The sequence below is a fragment of the Macrotis lagotis genome, chromosome 1 (genome assembly GCF_037893015.1).
Source record: "Macrotis lagotis isolate mMagLag1 chromosome 1, bilby.v1.9.chrom.fasta, whole genome shotgun sequence".
In the NCBI taxonomy this organism is placed as follows: domain Eukaryota; kingdom Metazoa; phylum Chordata; class Mammalia; order Peramelemorphia; family Peramelidae; genus Macrotis; species Macrotis lagotis.
The window spans coordinates 524283636-524295637 of record NC_133658.1 but is presented as its reverse complement, the minus strand read 5'-3'; the positions used below and the strand labels follow the sequence as shown (position 1 = coordinate 524295637).

The 12002-nt window shown below is 33.5% G+C and overlaps 1 pseudogene; it reads left to right on the top strand.

Moving 5' to 3' along the window:
* Positions 1-4482: 4482 nt before the first annotated feature.
* Positions 4483-9140, top strand: LOC141505138 (CCR4-NOT transcription complex subunit 7 pseudogene; annotated as a pseudogene).
* The last annotated feature ends 2862 nt before the right edge of the window (positions 9141-12002 follow it).

The window sequence follows — 12002 nt, the reverse complement described above, 5'->3', positions numbered from 1 at the left end:
TTCCCTTTCCATAGATGTGATGATAGAATATTTGTTGGCCTACTAATTTATCTATGTTGTTTTCCTTATGTCTAAATCCTGTACCCATTTTGATCTTAATTTGGTAGAGGATGTGAGATGTGGGTCTATTCTTAGATTTTGCCATTCTCTTTTCCAGTTTTTCCCAACAATTTTTTTCTATTAGTGAGTTCTTATCAGTATTATGACTTAAAACTTATCACTCTTACCCCAGAAACTAATGCTTTTGAGTTTGTCAGATCCTAGATTACTGTAGTCATTTACTACTGTTCCTTTTGAACCTATCCTAACTGCCTCTTTATAGTATAACTTTAGATCTGGTAGAGCTGGGCCATCTTACTTTACATTTTTTTTCCCATCAGTTCCCAAAATTTTCTGGACCTTTAATTGCTCCAGATGAATTTTGTTACTATTTTTTCTAGCTTGGTAAAATAATTATTTGGTAGTTTGATTGGTATGACACTGAATAAATAATTTAATTTGGGTAGAATTGTCATTTCTTTTATATTAGCTTGACCTAACCCTGAACAATTGACATTTTCCATATTATTTAGCTCTGACTTTATTTGGGTGAGGAGTGCTTTATAATTATGTCCATAGTTTCTGAATTTGTGTCAGGAGGTAGAATCCCATGTATTTAATGTTGTCTACAGTTACTTTGAATGGAGTTTCTCTTTCTATCTCCTGTTCTTAGGCTTTGCTATTAATATATAGAAATGCTGATGATTTATGTGGTTTTATTTTATATCCTGTTACTTTGCTGAATTTGTTCATTGTTTTTAAGATGATTTTCTCGGGTTCTCTAAGTATGTCAATCATATCATCTACATAGAGTAAATGCTTTGCTCCCTCATTGTCAGCTCTGATTCCTTCAATTTTTTTTTCTTCTCTTATTGCTACTGCTAGCTTTTCTAATACTACACTGAATAGTAATGGTGATAATGGGCATCCTTGTTTCACTCATGATATTTTTGGAAATACTCTGAGTTTATTCCCATTATATATAATATTTGTTAACAATTTTCGATGGATACTACTTATTATTTTAAGGAACTCCATTTATTCCTTAACTTTCTATAGGAATGGATGTTGTATTTTAGCGATGTCTTTTTCAGCATCTATTGAGATAATCATATTATTTCTGTTGGTTTTGTTATTTGTTCAATTATGTTTAGTGTTTCCCTAATATTCAACCATCTCTGCCTACCTGTCATAAATCCCACTGGATCATGTTGTGTTATCCTAGTAATAACTTGCTATAATCTCACTGTTAAAATTTTATATAAGACTTTTGCATCAATGGTCATAAGGGAGATTGGTCTATAATTTTCTTGTTTGTTTTTGTCCTTCATGGTTTAGGTATCCTCACCATTTTGGTGTCATAAAAAGAATTTGGCAAAATTCTTTCTCCTGTTTTTTAAATAGTTTCTAAGGAATAGGAATTAATTGTTCCTTAAATGTTTGGTAGAATTCACTTATAAATCCATCTGGACCTAGAGACTTTTTCTTAAAGGAATCTATTGATAGTTATTTCAATTTCTTTTTTCTGAAATAGGATTATTTGAGTAATTTATTTCCTTTTCTGTTAATGTGGCCAAATATTCATCTATTTCATTCATATTATCAAACTTATTTGGATAAAGTTTGGAAAAGTAGTTCTGAAATATCTCTTTAATTTTGTCCATGGTAATTTGTACATTCTTTCACTTTTTTGAAACTGGCAATTTGGTTATCTTTTTTCTTTTTTTTATTCAGACTAACCAAAGTTTATTCTATTTTTTTTCATAAAACTAACTCTTAACTTTATTTATGAAGTCAATTGTTTCCTTCCTTTCAATTTTATTCATCTCTCCCTTGATTTCTAATTTGGTATTTAATTGGGGATCTTTAATGTTTTTTTCTTGTATTTTTACTTACATACACAATTCGATGATCTCCTCTTTCTCTATTATATTCATATAAGCATTTAGCGATATGTTTCCCCTCAAAACTGCCTGGCCTACATCCCATAAATTTTTGTAGGATGTTACATTATTATTATTTTCTTGGATATAATTATTGTCTATTTCTTTTTTAAATTTTTCCCCCAGGGCGATGGGTTTAAGTGACTTGTCTAAGGTCACACAGTTAGGTAAATATTAGGTGTTTGAAGTCAGATTTGCACTCAGGTCCTCCTGACTCCAGAGCAGGTGCTCTGTCAACTGTGCCACCTAGCTGCACCTAATTATTGGTTATTTCTATGATTTGCTTTTTAATACATTTATTATTTAAAATTAAGTTATTTAGCTTCCAATTAGTTTTTGGGTTATCTTCCTATGGTGCTTTATTACATGTAATGTTACTGCATCATGGTCTGAGAATTATGCATTTATTATTTATACATTTCTGTATTTGATTATAAGGTTTTTATGCCCTAGTATATGGTCAGTTTGGATATGGGTACCATGTACTGCTGAGAAAAAAGGTATATTCTTTTCTATCCCCATTAACTTCTAGGAATATTTACTCCTTAAACTTGCTCTAGGTAATATAGAAAGACTCTTCATAACAAAAGTAATCAAACCAAAATAAAGCTAGTTTGATTTGTCAGTTAGGATTTTAGTTTTGACCAAAGTGGGATACACAAATGCCAATTTGATTGAATTGGGAAAATACAATGGCTACAATGTTGCATTGATTTTATCGACTAGTTTCAAAAGTACAGATTAGCTTTCTATGAAGATATATTATAAAACACAATTTTAGAGATATAACTATAACTATATACATAGTATTATTTATATTAAGTTATGATAAATTTTAAATATGTCAGACTGCTAGATTTATATTAGACTACTTGATTCTATTAAGGGTAAGCACAATTAATAATGTTTTAAGTAGATAAAGTATGAGATAATAAATTAAGAGAAATTTCTTGTTTTACTCATCTTACATATGAACTGATTGTTGGTAACTATCTAGACATACTTAAAGAAAAGATCAACAAATTGATTAATAAGCATTTATTAAGGTTTAACTATGTGGCAGTCATTTGACAAAGGAAAATCTTTGCCTATGAAGACCTTACATTCTATAGGGGGACAAAACATATATATAAAATATGCAAAATATGAAAAGTAAATGAAAGGCATTTTAGTAATTACTCTAGCAACTAGAGAATAGGAAATATGAGCTGATGCTTGAGCTTTGGATGCAAAAAGTATACAAAGAAGCAGTGGTAAAGAGGGAAAGCATCACAGAAATGAGGGACAGCCTGCAGAAATATGGAGCTGGAAATTGGGATATTGTGAGAGAAACAGTAAATAAGTTTCTTTCACTTGCCTGTAGAATGTGTGAAGAGGAATAATGCTGGAAAAATAAATTAGAAGTAGATTTTGAGGTCTTTAAATGCTAACAAAGGAGTTTGTAAACCCAGAAACCAATAGTAAGCAACTAGACATTTTTCTTTTTAAGTTTTTGCTAGGCAATAGGGTTAAGTGGCTTGCCCAAGGCCACAAAGCTAGGTAATAAGTGTCTGAGACCAGATTTGAAGCCAGGTATTCCTGATTCCAGGGTTGGTGCTTTATCCACTGCACCACCCTCAACTAGAAATTTTTGAACAAGGGAAAAACATGATCAGTCTGTTTTTATTTTTTTTAATTATTCAGGTGGCTAAAAATGGTAAGGTGGCAGAGTAGACATTAAAGTCTGATTTCTAATCATGTCTCACAAACTCATTTAGCTGTATGACTTAGAACAAATCACTTAAAGGACCCTCAGACTCATTTCACCATCTCTAATATAGGGACATTATTAGTATTAATGTCAGAATTATTATGAGGATATGATGAGAGAGCACATGTATAATTGCTTTATATACATTTAATCCTATATGAATTTGATATTGATAATAAGGGGGATAGGGAGTATGATGAAGATTAGAAAGGGGAGAATGTTGAGGAAGATTAACCAGATATAAACCTATTTCAGTAATTAAGAGCAAAATGAGAAGACCTAGAACAGGCAGTGGTCATGTTATGGTAGAAAGTAAGAAAAACTGAGAAAGTTCTAAGCTCAATCAGTTTATTAATTAGGTGATTAGTAACTAATAAATTTAATCATTGTCCTCTCTTAGTGACCAGGGATATCGAATATGGACTGACAAGATCTTTTATAACAATTACCAAGGTGACAGAGAAAAATCTTGAGCAATTTTTTAATGGCTTCTGATTGACAATTAATGATATAGAATTCAGAATACATCATTTAGATCTTTCCTTCTTAAGCCCCCTTAAATATAGCCAAGCCATGTGATTGAAGACACAATATAAAGTTTCTCAGGTAATGGGAGTTGCTTCATCATTATCCAGTTGTTTCAATTATATTAGACTCTTGGTAACTCAACTCCCAAAAAGTTCCGAAGAAGCAATTTCGAAGCCTAAGACAATTTCAGAGTCAGCAGGGAAGGTCTGTCCCTCTAGAATGATGACTGAGTTATACTTTGCAAACTTCTCTATTACTCCAGAGCAGACCTTGAAGACAGCTGCTTTGGTTGCTATAGCAACTTTGAAGATCTCAGTCCATGGATGGTGGAGGTTTGGACAGCTTGTGAGAAAAAGATTGCAGGTGACCTTTCTTAAGGCACTAAGTTAAGAACCCTATTACATAAATGCAATTCTGTATTGAAGTCTACGGACAAAAGGAATGACAGGATTTGCTCTCCCCGAGGAAAAGCAGACATAGTTGTGTTTCCAGAGTGGAGACTAATGCATATAGCTGTTTACAGGGGATTAAGGACCCTAATATTAATTCTAAGAAGGAAGGGTTAGCAGTTGCTCATCAGGAGAGCAAGGGACCTGATCACAATCCTAGAACCAGGAAAAGTGTTATTGTTGGTGACTATATTAGAGATCAAGTGTCTTCTAGGTAACAACAATGGAAAAGTCAGAGAAGCAGTGACCACATGTTTCTCCAGATCTCACAAATTGGGAAGCATCAAAAACATACGAAGCCTCAGGACTAACTCTGAAAAAATAGCAGTGAGAAACACATTAAGCATAGGAGAGTGCCCCTTGAACTACTCGCTAAAGTAAAAAATTAATATGAATGTTAAAAATAAAAAAATAATATGGAAAAATGATAAAACAAGAAAAAGGCCTGAACATAACAAGCTTCTCTGGTGACAGGGAGGATCAAAACAAACCCAGAAGAAGACAAAGATGTCAAAGCAGCTACAAGGAAATCTCAAAGGAAAATATGAATTGAAAACAAGCTGAAGAACTTAAAAAGGATTGCAAAATCAATTATGTAGAAAAAAGTAAATAAAAGTAACACAAAGGAATTATGAAAAATTGTTAATAGTTTTGAAAAAGACATAAAAATGAAGAAAACAACATCTTTAAAAACAGAATTGACCAAATGACAAAAAAGACATAAAAATTCACTGAAGTAAAGCATTCCTTAAAAAGCAAAATTAGTCAAATGGAACAGCAGATAAAAAAAATCTTACCAAAGAATATGACTTCCTATAAATTAGAGCTGGGAAAGAGGAAGCTATTGACTCCATGATAAATAGATACATACATGCAGATATATATATTATATATATATATATATATATATATATATATATATATACAAAAAAAGTCAGAGTAATGGAAAAAACAGAGAAGAAAATAACTTACTGACCATGGCTTTAAGGTATACTTAAAAATTACTTAAAGCCATGATCAAAAGAAAAAGAACCTTGATATGATATATCAAGAAATTGTCAAGGGAAACTAATCTAATATCCAATAACCAGAGGACCACAGTGTAGACTAGAAAATGAAAGAATACACCAATTATCTCCTGAATAAAATCCCAAAATGAAAACTCCCAGGAATATTATAGACAAAATCCAGAGTTCCATGTTCAAGGAATAAAATAATGTAAGCATCAAGGAGAACACAATTCAAATTTAGTAGAATCACAGTCAGAATCAGAGGGGATTTAGCACCTTTTGCAATAATGCATCAGAAGGTTTGGAATGATATTCCCTAAGTCAAAAAGTTAGGATTAGCAAAAATGAAGCATGATCTTTCTGGTTATTAGATGGATATTTAATGGGCATTTAATGAAATAGAGGAAAAGGGGGAATGTGGCAGTTAGTAATTTAAGTTTATTCTCATCGGAATTGACTCAAATACAATATAATTTGCACATTCAGTATGGATACATAAATCTATCTCACCCAATAGGGAAATAGGAATGAAAGAGGAAAAAGATAGAAGCGAGGCTAATATAATAGAGGGTAGTTTAAGTAAGTCAGTGGGCAGAAGCTAAAAAGATTTTGAGGATGGATGGTTGGATGGAGGAAGAGAGGGAGGGAGAGAGCTAGAGAGTGAGAGAGCAAGAGAGAGAGAGAGAGAGAGAGAGAGAGAGAGAGAGAGAGAGAGAGAGGAAGAAAGTTGAAAGGATTTCCAGGAGCCAAGATAGCACAATAAAGAATAAATTGCTGTAACTCTCCCATAATTACTTCCAAACAGCCATAAAATGGAGCCCCCCCCAACAAACTCTGTGATAGCAGAACCAGCAAAAAGATGGGGTGAATCAATTTTTGAGCCTAAGAAACTTGGAAAATCAACAGGAAAGTTATGTCTCACTCTGCTAAAAGGGGAAGCTTTCCAGCAAGGCAGAAGCAAGCTCCACCTTAGCAAATCAATGAACAAAAAACCTGAATCCCAGTTACTGATGGAACAGGAAAATCTCAACACCAGCATTTCTCAACTCCACACAGTACTCCCCCCAAGATACCTCAGCATAGCCAGAATGATCAGACTCCAGGTCTGAGATGACCATGTGCTTAGGCATGGCCCCCAGCAAACAGAAATGCAGAAACATATCACCAACCACAGAACATTACAAAGATCAGCATAAAGAACCCCAGTTCAGCAAAAGATAAGCAGCCAGCCCTGTATGGCTGCTAGTACCACCAGCTAGCCCCACCCATTCAGCACTGCAATGGACTGTGAGTAAGACAAAATCAAAATGGTACCAGGTAAACAAGGAAGGTCTGTAGCCCCAGAAGTAGAGATCAAATTTTTTTAAAAGGAAAAAAAATAAGGAAAAAAAGAATCAAAAAAGAATCTGACCATACAAAGTTATTATTGTGACAGGGTATATCAAGAAACAAACTCAGAATAGGACAGTATTGTCAAATGTGGGCAAAACCTGAAAGGAACATAGTGGTCTCAAGCCCAGAAAAAACTCATGGGAGAGTTCAAAATGGAGCTTTATAATCAAACTGAGAAGTAGAAGAAAATTTGGGAAAGGAAATTAGAGTGGCATAAGAGACACTGAAGAAAACCACTCTATAAAGTTGAATTAGTCAAATAAAAAAGAAAGTACAAGTGGTACTTACTAGCTCTTTTCAAAAGAATGAAAAAAATAGAATAAAATATAAAATACATCATGGGAAAAACAGCAGATCTAGAAAATAGATCTAGGAAAGATAATGTCAGAATTACCTGAAAGTCACAATCAAAATGAAGACCTGCACAGCATCTTTTAAAACATAATCAGGGAAAATTTGTCCTGGTATCCTGGAATCAAATGGGAAAATATGCATTGAAAGAATTCACCAATCACTTCTTGAAAGCAAATCCAAAATAAAAACTTCAAGATACATTATAGCCAAATTTCAGAACTATTAGGTAAGGCAAAAAATACTTTTAAATGGTCAGAAGGATAGAAATAAAATATCAGTGAGCTACACTCAGGATTACAGTTAACTTGGTAGCAACAAAATTAAAAGATCAGACAGCATGGAATATGATTTTCCAGAAAGCAAAAATTCTAGGACTACAACCAAGAATCACTTAATGAAATTATGCATAATCTCTCAAGGAAAAAATGATAATTCAATAAAATAGATGGATTTTAAGTTTTCATAAGAAGGTCAAAATTAAACCAATAATTTGATCTCCAATATCAAGAACAAAGAAAAAATAAATAGGTAAAAGAGGAAAATAAAACATGACATTCAATAGAGCAAAGTTATTTACATTGCTATATGGGAAAATTATATTTGTAATTCAATAAAATAGGTAAAAGGAATATACATAGACATAAGGTAAACTTGAGGAAATTATGTCCCTACATTGTCAGTAGCAACCATAGATCATAATCAAAGAATGAGGAGATGAAGAAAACTCATCATGTTATATGGAAGTATAATTATGTTGCCATGGACAACAAAATATGATTTCAGATATGGTTGCAAGACCCATTGAAGAATTAAGAAGTAATGTTATCAGTACCAAATATTGAGATGTAATGTAAACTTGCTAAAGATAATTCAATTTGGATTAACATTATGAATAAGGAGAATATCCTCCAGGAACTTCAAGTTGGTAGTTAAATAAGTTTAATTTAATGGAGGACATGTGTGCCCAGGATTCCATGGAGCTCCTAATGACCTTGGGAACCCAGTTTATAAAGCATGAAGAAGAAGAAAAAATTGAGAGGGGGCAGCTAGGTGGTGCAGTAGGGAGGCTAGGTGGCGCAGTAAATAGAGCACCAGCCCTGGAGTCAGGAGTACCTGAGTTCAAATCCGGGCTCAGACACTTAATAATTACCTAGCTGTGTGGCCTTGGGCAAACCACTTAACTCCACTGCCTTTCAAAAACCTAAAAATAAAATTGAGAGACAGTATTTTTCAGAATTTCTCATGACATTAGACAGGTGTGTTGTGGGAGGGTGACAAATAGCTTTCATTTCACAATGGTTATGACTTTTTTCTATTTAATCAAAATCCTTACCAACTAAGTTGCCTGAAGAAGACATGGACTTCTGGGAGAGCCTCAAGTTATTCTTCCTGATCACTTATGGCACCAATATCTCATAAAGAGCTGCAAAAAATCAAAAGTGGCCTGTAGGAAGTGGCTGAGCAGCTGGTGTTGGAGCAGATAGGATCACAGCACTAAGTAGGATCCAACTCAGTACTAAATGGGATGGCCTTTTGCAAAATGAGAAATATGTTTTTTGAAGATCACATTTATACTGTCAAGTATTTTGAGCACTTGTCTGGTCTTAATGTGGGCTCCCATGTACAGAATGCTATGGGGAATGTAAATGAAGAGGAAGTCAACAAGCAGTCATGATTTCCCCAATTGATAAATGGTTAAATGATATGAATAAACAGGTTCCAAATGAAGAAATTAAATCTAAATATAATTATATGAAGAAATGCTCCAATTCATTACTGATTAGAGAATGAAAAGTAAGGCAGCAATGAGACATCATCACCTCACACCTATCTGATTGGGCAAGATGAGGAAAAGGGAAAATGATGTTGGAGAGGTTGTGGGAGGATTGGAATATTGCTGCATTGCTGGGGGGAGTTGTGAATGGATCCAAGAGTTCAGGAGAGTAATATGGAACTATGCCCAAAGAACAATAAAAATGTTTATTCCCTTTGAGCCAGCAATTCCACTTCTAGGTCTATATCCAGAAGAAATCATAAAAAAGGGAAAAGTTCTATTTGTTCCAAAATATGGAAGGGGCAAAGAATTGGAAATTGAGGGGATGCCTAAAAATTATGATACATGAATACCATGGAATACTATTTTTCTGTAAGAAACAATAAATGGTCAGACTCTAGAGAAGCATGGAATGAGGTACAGGATCTGATGCTGAGTGAAAGGAGTAGAACCAAGGGAAAAATGTACACATTAATAACAGCATTGTGAGATGAACAACCCTGATAGAAGAAGCTCCTCTCAGCAGTTCAGAGAGCTAGGACAACTGTATTAGACTGGCTATGGACAATGCTATCCCCATTCAGAGGAAGAAAAACAAAACACAACAAAATATAGCCAAAAAACACAAACCTCAGCCCTTCAGAATCTGCTGAACATTTTATAAAAATTATGTCTTATGTATCTCCCTTAATCCTAATTCCTCTTACTGTAATTAACTAATCTGTAAACATGTTCATCTATCTATCTATCTATCTATCTATCTATCTATCTATCTATCTATCTATCTGTATACAGTGTTAAACTAACTGTACACCACTGAAGGGAGGCATGTAGGAAGGGAGGGTGGAAGGAAAGTTTTTAGCTTAAAAAGGTACATGTGCATGTGGATGCAAACAAACAAACAAACAAATGAATGAATGAATGAATAAATAAATAAATAAACAAACAAACAAACAAACAAACAAACAAATAAATAAATAAATAAAAGCAGTCATGATGTGAAATAGATGGACACGAGGCCTTGGATATAGGTTTATGCACTTGCATATAGGTATTCTCCAGTTACATCCTCTGGACAGTAGAACTTTTTCCTTTTTTGCCCTCCATTTTCAAGCCTTTTTCTCTTTTGCCTTTCAGTACTAATTATTATCATTCTTTTGACACATGCTGATAAATATAAGCGTCTTCAGGTTACATTTGGCTTTATAATTAATCCATCTGTTAGCATATGTGTGGCCAAGAGAAACATCCATATCATGCACAATCTTTTGGTAAACGTATCTAATTGGTCTTCATTTGTATTTCAAAGTACTTCCCTCTATTCCCAGAATAACAAATATTGACTATAACTTATAGCCCTGTTTTATGTCTGTTTCATGTAGTAAACGTTTAAGCTATTTGGAATTATAGATCATAAATTTTGCTCTTTAGTGAGTGATTCAGATGCCCCATTTTAATAGAAGTTTGGATTTTCCTTGCTTCCAGCCTGAAAGTTGATCATTTGCCAGTTTTACACAGTACCCTTTTGTTTTGGACCTATGAACCAGAGTCTATTTACTGTGCTACAAATTGATGACTTGATAAAGTTCCCCAGAAAGCATTCCTGAAGAGTTGAACTCCTTCTCATGGTCCCTAAAGGACTTTGGAACTCACTCACCAGATAGGTTTTGGATTGGTCACTTTATGGGCTTTGGGACTGAAGAAGTGCTTCATGGCAACTTTGGTTTTACCCCTCCATGGCTATCTCTCTTCATTTCCCCCCTAATTGAGTCATAGTTAACTAGTTCTTGTTTTAGCAACTCCACAAGTCAGTAAGCCCAAAGTTCTGTTTGCAAGATTGGCTTGTTCCCTTGTAATTTTCTGCTTCAATTGTGAAGCTATAACTGGGTGATCTTTTAGTGAAGTTACTCTAAAAACAAAAGGTATCATTTGTTTTTAAAGTTTTTGTAAACAAAGGCTTCAAAAATGTTTTCTTAGATTTAAAACAAGGTACTATAAACAATGAAACAATAGCCATACTAAACATATATATATATATATATATATATATATATATATATATATATATACACACACACCAAGTAGCATAGCATCCAAATTATTACTGAAGCTTAAAGAGTTATGGGAAGATATAGCAAAACTAGAGTAGTGGAGGATCTCTACTGTGCCCCTCCCCAATCTCAATAAATATAAGCAAAAATAAAGTAGGAAGAAACTAGCCTATGTAGATAGAATATTTGAATAGTTAGATATGAGAAAACTAAATGGGAACAAAAAAGGAATAAAACAATTTTTCTTGGTAGTTCATAGTACCTGCATAAAAACTGACTATAAAAATCTCAAAACCAAACATAGAAAGGCTGAAATATCGAGTGCTTTTTAAAAGAACATAAATAATAAAAATTATATTAAAAAAGAATAGTGAATAATGGAAAGATAGATTAAAATAAATTGGAGGTGGCAGTTAGGTGGTGCAGTGGTTAGAGCACCAATCTGGGAGTCAAGTGGACCTGAGTTCAAATCCAGTCTCAGACACTTCATAATTATCTGTATGACCTTAGACAAGCCACTTTGCCTTGCAAAACCCCCAAAACAATTAATTTGAAATTATATAGTATAATTTAAAAGAATAAGTTGGCCAAAGGACAAATCATAAAAACAATCTATATTCTCATTAAAGAGAATGATATCAATGAGACAATATTTCAAAATTTATAAAATTTAGTCAAAGCAATAGTTAGGGGAAAATGTGCTTCAAAAAAT